A 9,687-nucleotide genomic window follows, 5' to 3' on the forward strand; every position below is an offset into this window, starting at 1 on the left:
ATTTTTCGAAGAATCTGTCTGGTTAGATATTAGCCTGGAGCACCGAGAAAAGTTGTTGATTGAACGTTTTTATTTAGCACACAGTATTTCGCCTACTTTGCTTGAAGATGCCATGTCTTCTATTGAACGTGTGATTTCGTCTCATGGTGAGCACAAAATTATTGTTCTTGGTGACTTCGATATTCCTGGAATTGACTAGAGTGCGCTTACCTTTTCTCATTATAATCTCTTCATCAAGAAAAAGTGCAGTCTGCTCTTGGATTTTCTGGCGTTTAATTCACTACTGCAACATAGCACAGTCGTCAATTGCAAAGAGAACGTCTTGGACCTCGGTCCGTCAAACGATCAAACCGTTGAAGTTTCACGCCCCGACATCTATCTTGCTCGTCCTGACAAACTCCACCCACCACTTAATGTAAGATTATCGGTATGTGCCGAAACTACGAGCTACTGCAGTCATTTTAACCAATCTCAAAGATTTGTTTTAAAGAGAGGGGACTACACGGGCTTTTATCATTACTTGTCAGCCGTTGATTGGTCCTAGGTTACTGAAAGTTGATGAACAAGTTGAGCAGTTCATGGAGCTTGTATCAAGCAGCCTGCATCAGTTTATGCCACAATATACACCTAAACATCGTAAATATCTGTCAGTTCAATATCTATCGTAAATATCTACACTGGTTTTCCCCTTAAGTTATAAGTGCACTGAAGCATAAACATCGCCCGTACAAGAAGGCTATAAGTGTTCTTCAGCAAGTGGAAGGAAGAGTTAAACTTTTTCCGAGCTCTCTCTAAACGCCTATACAAACGGCACTGCAGTTCATATATTGCATTATTAGAAAAAAGCTTTCTGACAGGCCAGCTAAGTATTGGAAGTATGTACGCAATAGGTCTAGTAAAAGTGGGGAGCCCTTCAGGCTACTGGACTCGAATGGTGTGAAAGTGCATGCCGTCGCTGACTGTTTCGCCAAGAATTTTTCATCCGTTTATAAGGTATCAGACTCTAGAATCCAAATAGTACAACAGCCCAAGGCAGTTAGCATATCTTGTGCTCTATCGCTGGATGAAAAGCTCATATGCTCATCCATTAAGTGCTTAAAACCGTCCTTATCGTGTGGCCAAAATGGCATCCCTTCCATTATATACTAAAGGCTTATGGTGGTATATTTGCCCCAGTACTAACTACAATATTTAACAACTGTCTGAACTCTTCCACATTTCAAGGCATGTATTTCCAGTATTTAAGTCAGGCTGAAAAATTGACGTCTCTAATTATCGCCCCATTGCTCTACTCTGTGCCATATCGAAGATCTTTGAGTTGGTTTTTCACAACATATTGTATATTAGCGTGAATAATTCATCAATTCCTAATCAACACGGGTTTCTCCCTATTCGCTGAACTATACCACAAATCTTCCTAGTTTCATGACGCAAATCTCTTCTGCTATTTCTCGGAGAGGACAAGTTGATGTAGTCTACTGTGACCTGAGCAAGGCTTTTGACGTAGTCAGCCACTCACTGTTTTTGTTTAAACTTGCAAATTTTGATGTTTACTCGTCTGTTGTGAATCTCCTGCACAGCAGCTATCTGCTTAATAGAGTATGTTAAGATTCCGTAAAGTGGCAAATTGTCTTCCTTGTGCAAAGCGACTAGTGGATCGAGTCCCTCAAGGGTAGGTATTAGGCCCATTATTATTTTTAAATTACGCTAACGATGTTTCTTTTGCAATTCGTTATTCTTCTTTTCTCTTGTATGCTGATGACATTAAGATATTTATGAAAATTCAGTGAGTCAACGACTGTCGCTTGCTGCAGTCAGATTTCTGTTCTTTCTACGAATGGTGTGATAGGAATAACTTTTGTCTGAATACCTCAAAGACCGAATTCATGAGTATATCTTCCGAAACATCCATCGTGTCATTTCCATACTCTGACAATACCCTGTCCTTAAGTAAGGTATATTGAATTGGGAGATCTCAGTGTTTTTTTGATAGCATGCTAAAATTTTCTGCTCACACTAATCATGCTGCCATGCGTGGTCTTCGTTCTCTCGGCTGTGTTTGTGGAATCTCTCGAGAATTCAGTTTTCCTATAGCCTTCAACAAATTGTACACCGCTATATGTTTTCCTCAACTTAGATATGCATCTGTTATTTCGAATGGAAACGCTAAGTGTGGCAGTGACGCCATTGAGGGAGTCCAAAAAAGCGTTCAGAAGCATTTGCAATCATCGTTTTACTTGAAATGACTCTAGATCTCATTCCCGCACTGTCAGATTATTATCATCGCCATCACATCACTGCCTAAAAATCGCGCTGACCTATTATTTCTTTACAAACTAGTTCACGGATTGATATCCTGCCCTTTACATCTTAGTTGTGTAAACCAGAGAGAATCCACCTTTTTATGCACGCGCAAACTTTTTTCAACACTGTATTGTTAGCAAATTACGAAGTCTCTATAATGTTAACTTTCATGATCTTGATGTTTTTCACAGTCCTTTGTCATTGTTTTTGCCTCAACTCTGCACTGCCCTAAAATAGTTTTTCACAATGTACAGAGTCTTCCCTTTTCCGTCCTACAGGAAGGTTTCAACACAGTTGGGTATATTTCCCGTTACTGTTCACTTCCTTTCCATGATTCTCACATTGTATTTTTATTCTCTCATTTCGCGCTGTTTTTCTGTGTGTTTTAGCTCTTTATTTGATTTTTCTGAAAAGTGTGTATTGAATTGTTGTTTGTATTGTTATATTTTTGCGTGTGCCCACACAAAGACCTCATTATAGTTCCAGAGCAGGTTTAATAAACTATTGATTATTATTAATATTTTATTTTGTTAATATTATTTATATAGTAAATCAATATTGTTGTTAAAAATGTACTTGATCGCCCCAGTGATCGCCCCTACTGACAAGACAGCTAGAGTACAGTTAGATTTCTGTTGACAAGAGAGGCCGTGAAAAAAAAAAAAAAAACACTCATTATCCCTGACGGCTTCTTCCTGTCTAAAGTTGTGCAATATGGTATTTCAATGTGCATGTGATCTTAGAGCGTTCGGTGCTATCGGTATAGCCTACTTCTGCGTATTTGATTGGTGAACATGACTCGATTGTTTTGACCAAACCTCGTTGCATAATAAGGACGTACCACTGCATAGGAGGCTTTCTTCTCCTGTATATGCGGTATCTTGAAGTCCGATCACGATAACTGGTTAAAAAAAGTTCCAGCAACAAGTGAGAAATAGACACAGTTCCTTGTCTTTCCCACTTAAAAATCAGAGCAGTTTAGCCGTCATTCGAGGTTAGATACTTATTGCTTGATATTGTGGTGATGCAAGAAATAAAGGTAGAGAGGAAAAGGTACGCGATTTATATTTCGGGAACAAGCACGGATTTACGTACTTTGCTGAAGATGCTGAAATATCAGTGCAATGGAGTTGACGACCATATAAATGCTATTCAATGCTGTTTGTGAAGACGGTGCGCATAAACTTGGCGAATCTGGGCAGCAGGGCTTTCATCCTGCCGTTGATATAGCAGATGCTGATCATGATTATTATATATGATGATGAAACGCCCACTTTTTTGTGAATATTGCTTGGCTATGGCACATCAGTTGTGTATAGGTGTTTGTAAGATGTGTGTCGCATCATATATACGTATACGTTTCTCTATAAACGTTGTGTGACAGGGTTTGCATCGAGATACAGCTAGCATCTCTAGCTTTAATAATTTATTTGGTTAACGTTTTAGTGGATGCGGGGTCTTTTTTGCGTTATTCCTGGCCTTTAACAACTTAACGCTCCGGTGCATGCTACGTACACAATCGTCCAAGACATTGGTCATCCATGTGCTGTGGCCGGGCCTCTACTAAGAAAAAAAAATGCTGGGGTCATTATATATATATATATATATATATATATATATATATATATATATAAGCGCAAATTCGAGCGAACGTTGCTGGATAATGGGACAAAACAACTAATATCAGTAAACTCCATGCATGAACACCTTGAACATTTTCTTTTATATTTTTCTCCGTTTCGTATTGTACAACACAAGCCAGCTCAATCAGGTGTGCATTCAAGTACGCCTTGAAATATCCATATGGAACGATCGAGCACTGCTCTCTCTATTTCACAAACGTGCGTCTTTACGATTGCTTTTACAACGTCTACGATTTGGGGGGTGAACAAGGGCTATAGCTACTCAACAAGCTATCGCTCAGGTGCTTTGATTGATTGATACGTGTGGTTTAACGTCCCAAAACCACTATATGATTACGTAGTGGAGGGCTCCGGAAATTTCGACCACCTTGGATTCTTTACCGTGCACCCAAATCTGAGCACACGAGCCTACAACATTTCCGCCTTCATTGGAAATGCAGTTGCCGAAGCCGGGATTCGATCCCGCGACCTGCGGGTGAGCAGCCGAGTACCTTAGCCACTATATACCACCGCGGTAGGGCCGCTCAGGTGCGTATGTGTCTCGTAATGACGAAGTTTTGGATAGCCGATCTTCGTCGCTTGTGCCAACGTTACAGCCTGTTTTCGTGCATAATTAGGTGGGCCATGCTTTGGCGCCGCCGCATGCTCGCACTCGGCGAGGAACGGTTTCGATGCGCAGCGCTTGTCCGCACTTCTAAAACCGGAAATGGAAACAAAAAGAAGCCGTGCCTTCGATGGCGCGCTTATCGCTAGAATAACACGCGGGCCCCAGCGTTGCCTACCTCACGTTATATACTTCCGTCGTGTTACCCGGACGGGTTGGAGGAAGGGTGCCGCTATATCAGCAACATTTTCACTGTTCGCCCGATTGTTGGATGTGTTCATGGAGGGGCACAGCTGAGTGCGAGCGCGGGCCAACGTCACTTTTCCAAACAGAAGCCGTATTCACGTTCTTCTTACGTTTCGTCTCTTGTGTTTCGGGCACTTCCCCTTCACCAAACGGCCTTTTTTTCTTGCGACATGGTGTAAAAGAAACGAAAAAAAAAAAAGCGCTTCGTTTCGCTTATCGGACCGTTCGCGTGAAATGAGAAGGACGAATGATCGACACCGTCACAATAGGACGCACATTTCCGGCTCGGTCTCCGGGCCGCACAAAGGTGATGGGGAGGCCCTGGTCTCGAGGCCGTAAAACTACGAAGAAACGAGCTGCTGCCCCTTTCTTTTGCTCCGGTGGAAGCGTAATTCACACCCGGCTGGTACATATGTATACGACGATCGCCGTATTTTTCTATGGCGTCCGTGCTGAAGCACGCAAATACCGCAATTTACAGCTCCGAAAGCGCACAATTTCCCGTATAGAAATCATAGACGCCACCTATATACAGTAATGTGGTCCCGTTTTAAGATGCTATAAAACAGTGGCGTCAAATTGATTGCCAAACCATTAGACTAAGACACGGCACCTTCACTTGGCTTATACGGGCCGAAAAACGCCATCAAGTACGAGTCGGAGGCGTACATCTGCGCTACCACGTACCGCCTCATTCATGAGCAGCATTCAACACTCGGGTCGTACTTGTGAAGCAGTCATGGGCACCTGCCCATTGACTATACTGCCTATTGATCTTCGTAAAAATTTTTATGCATGCGTGGAGGTGGCGACGGACTTTAATGGTTGCCCTTTGCATTGCTATACGTATAAATAACGGTAAAGGGATCTGGATGAGCGCGAAAGTTTTGTATGCTGCAAATCCGCACTGTTGCTCCCCTTGTGAACCGGCACAGTCTTACTACTCTCCTGATTGATTTTTATATCAGAACGCTCGTAAAAATGATGCAAAGGTGTGTTTTGTATGTTGTGAAATAACACCATGCATTCACTGGCTGGCTTAAACAAAGCTGCAAGGGCATTACTCCAATTTGATCTCTGTTGCGTGCCTTTTCTCTCACTGCCTCTTTCTTGACAAAGAGTTACGCATGCATTTGTATCCCGAATAGTTTAGCAGACGTTTCCAAAGAGACATCACATGTTTTCGGTCCTTATACTCCCTTTCCGAAAAAAAAGCCTTATTTTAGTTTCAGTTACTCATAATTTTTTACTGCGTACCATAGCTACAGGAGTAGTGCTGAGTAAAACTATAATAGTAAAACTATAATTGACGACATCGTGTCTTATTTTCGTCGGAATACGAATGGCTGAATTCTCGTCTGTATTAAATGGGCCACGGACTGGCGCCGCATACAAATACATTTCCAAACATCAATGTGTACACAGAAAAGTACACCCTGCACGTTATGGAAGTACCTGCAATTAACGCGGGGAGCTGGCATCTCTTGTCCACATCACGTGGACATGTGATATACGGTCTTCAAGTTTCATTCATCCTCGGCGCGTATGTCAGGCGACATGCCGTAAGAAGTTTGACTTGCTAACCAAGGTCTAGAAAAAACACAGATCTCTTCTTGCTAAAACCAAAACGGGCGCCGCCACTACCCGAGCCACATGGACTTACGAACACACATCCGTCGCACAAGAACCTCTAAAACATTAAGTTGATGCTACAATTTTACCAGTCTGGTTAATTCACTTGTGTTTCAAGGTTATACGTTATCTTTCGGAAAAAGTGGAATGTTGACACGCCATTGCCCCGTTCTTTCTCCAACGTTTATTATTTCTTAAAACGTGGTAGCGGTACTAGAATAAAAAGAAATATCTGGACGCGCTATAAACTGCCAGCGCTGCGTATACGGAAGCTGGAGAAAAGCCACGCGTACTTTTTTTTCAAAGAATAATTAATACAGCTGACCTTTACTAAGCTTACAAGTTGTTCGGAAGCCGTAATAACCAACCGAGCCAAGCTTGGTTAACCTCCCTGCCTTCCTTCTCTATTTATCTATCTGTCTCTTATCTCTGTAATAACGCCTTTCTATATATACATGTCTGACTGTAAAACAATGTTACTTAAACCGCCAGCAATGATAACTATACGCACGCAGAACAACCACCGATTTTGATAATTTTCTTCAAACATTCACGAGTGACATGTATCGACAACATTGTTTTCATCGTTAGTTTTTCTCTTGGCACCAGCTAAACAAGTGTGTAGCGCGAGCAGCAACACTTGTCTTATACGCTCGATTTGTATGCACCAGTCTTGAAAGTTCACCGAGTGCCATATATCTAGCCTTAACTTGCATACCGAGTACCCCGCGTCAGCTCTCTTTCTTGTTTTTTTCTTTTTTTTTCAACCCCTCTATTACATTTAATGAGGTTGCACGGTTCCAAGGCAGTAATTTAAGTGTAAACTAACTGAACATGTCGTATTTATTCACTCGAATGACCTGCAGAATTTTGCCCCAAAGGAGCGACAAATAAAATATTTCCTTACGTGTCACTGGGTGGGTAGCTTCACCTCAAGCACAAGTCACAATTGGAGAAGTATTCATCCCTTTTAGTGGGAAAAGGCGCAGAAAACTTTGCCGTCGCGTAATGTCAAATGTTCTATGAGCCGTTCACGTAATATGAAAATGAATTAGACTGCTTTGTTATAGCAGGTATCCTTCACCTGAAGTGAACTGTATATACCAACGCAAATATTCAAATAAACTGTGATGGAACGAGGTGAAGCAACACAGGAAGTATTTTCGCAATAAAATACACCAATTTTTTTTCGTTTTTTCTTTTTTTGAAATCGTACTATAGATCCACAGAGCAGTGATAAAATTGACAGTTTCATTGATATGACGTACGGAACATTACAGAGTTCAGAAAGTGCAGCCCAAATGCATAACGTTTCTGTTTTCGAAAACTCCCTATTTCATCTGCAGCAAAAAGTCATTGAAGTTCACCTGGCTGCCATCAAACTTTCTCGATAAGAATTGTCAAATGCAAAGGGGCGTACTCGGTGGAAAGTAACATTAATTCTTCCTGTTCACTTTCTGCTAGTCGCATGCAACGAGCTGCATCGTGTGACCAACCGCACCAATGCCAGTACAACTATGCCGTATATAAAGTCGTTCGAACATTGCTTTATCGTGAATGACGCTTATGACTGATCTGCTTTGATAAAGAGACTTTTGAAAGGAAAAGAGCTGTGAACGTAACGGTTTGAAATAATTGAGAGGAAGAACACAATCTATTTTGTCATCTCTGAGGATGCTTAGGGCGCGTTTTCCTTCGTGCCCTGAACAACCAAAGATGAAGCATGCGCGGCAAAGTACTTAAATGCTTCCTTCGACAGAGATGGTGGGAAGTGATACTTTCACTGAATATGTCACTGCATTTCGAGACAAGTTTTAACTAGCTTACGGCAGAGCTCACACAATACGCGGACGATGTTGAAATCGATAACCGACTGACCTCGTGTAACGGCAAACTTCCGGTTGTAGTGCAATTGAACGTTGAAAACGCGAGTCCATCTCCAGGCAGCTGCTTTGGGACACCTTGTCTACACCTTAGAGCGGACACGTCTTGACGCTAACGCGTCTCGTGCCACGATCTGCCCGCGCGACGTACTCACCACGCGCTGGTCGGGGGCGTGCTTGGTGGCGGCCGCCGCGAGGGGTCCCGGCCGTGGTTGCTGCCGTCCGTCGGGCTCGACTCGCGTCGGCGGCGCGTTGTTGTGCGCCCCCGGCGCCGGGCGGAATTTCCTCCGGAGCCAATCCGGTGCTTCCTTCCTTCCTAAGCGCGCCGGATGGGACTCTAGTAGCGGCTCCTCGCCATTGCGCCCCCTTTCCCCCGCGGCTCCTCCCGGCCTCGCCTCCCTCGCCGCGCCTCCCTCCTCCACCCTTTGGGCACGGCCCCCTCGTCGCTCGGCACGCTCTGGGCGCGCTGGCGAAGGGAAGATCGCGTTTTCGCTGTTTTAAAAAGCGGCGGCACGTTACGACTACTCAAGAGGCACGGAGGACGTTTGGAGGAGGTTTAGGCGGCGGAGCGAAGCAAGTTTCCTCTATTCGATGGAGCGGAATACCGCGCACCGCTCTGTATCGCTTGACAACGAGAGTTAAGTGTATGCAGCCATAATCTGCCTCCAACAAATTAGTACGCAAACGTCGTGCTTGCAGGAGCAGTGATTCCGTAATCGCCATAATGGGGAGTGGGAACTCTATTCAGCTGCTCGGCACAAAGTCGAGGCTTTGATTCTCGTTGGGATGCGTTACAACGGATAGATAATGCTTGAGTGCCGAGTATACATGACAAAGAGCCCACGCAAAAATGGTGTTCTGGGTTATTCTGGAATACCACCCACCCTTACTGAAGCCCGTAACGCAGTATTTGTTTTGTTTTTAAGTTTTACCCCCTCTCACGCTCTTCAATTCGTGGCGGTTGGCGCGCAGCCTTCGGAGTATTCGCAGACGCTTATTTATTACTAAAAACAACAGTCGACGGTAAATGAGAAAACGTGGCAGATGCCATTAATTTCTTCGTCTCCTGAAATGATCAGCACACAAAGAGAATAACGGTAGGGCTCAGCAGCCAGATTTTGAATGATGACGCCATGTATAAATGGTCCTGACTAAATTGAACGCCGTATCAAGGCGCATATGTTTCCAAGTCTCACCTGCTGGGTCACCTATTAACTTGTCTGTTGTTTTATGAGGTGATACCGGACATCGTTATATGTGCGGTATACCACCTGACACGTTCATACGGTAAGCCGGAATCCTGAATTCCATTAAGGTACTATACTATATCTCTAGGAATCTTTGTTCTCGGTGCGTTGTAGATTATGTATTAGTG

General features: G+C 43.4%; 1 protein-coding gene across 1 annotated transcript in view; it reads right to left on the bottom strand.

Moving 5' to 3' along the window:
- The window catches only part of LOC119176893 (uncharacterized), a 210,143-nt gene extending 201,525 nt beyond the window's left edge, over positions 1-8,618 (bottom strand). The window contains exon 1 of the mRNA XM_075878015.1: positions 8,468-8,618. The gene's annotated coding sequence lies outside the window, so the exon portion shown is untranslated. The remainder of the gene's footprint in view (positions 1-8,467) is intronic.
- Between the last annotated feature and the right edge of the window lie 1,069 nt (positions 8,619-9,687).

The sequence above is a fragment of the Rhipicephalus microplus genome, chromosome X (assembly GCF_043290135.1).
Source record: "Rhipicephalus microplus isolate Deutch F79 chromosome X, USDA_Rmic, whole genome shotgun sequence".
Taxonomy (NCBI): domain Eukaryota; kingdom Metazoa; phylum Arthropoda; class Arachnida; order Ixodida; family Ixodidae; genus Rhipicephalus; species Rhipicephalus microplus.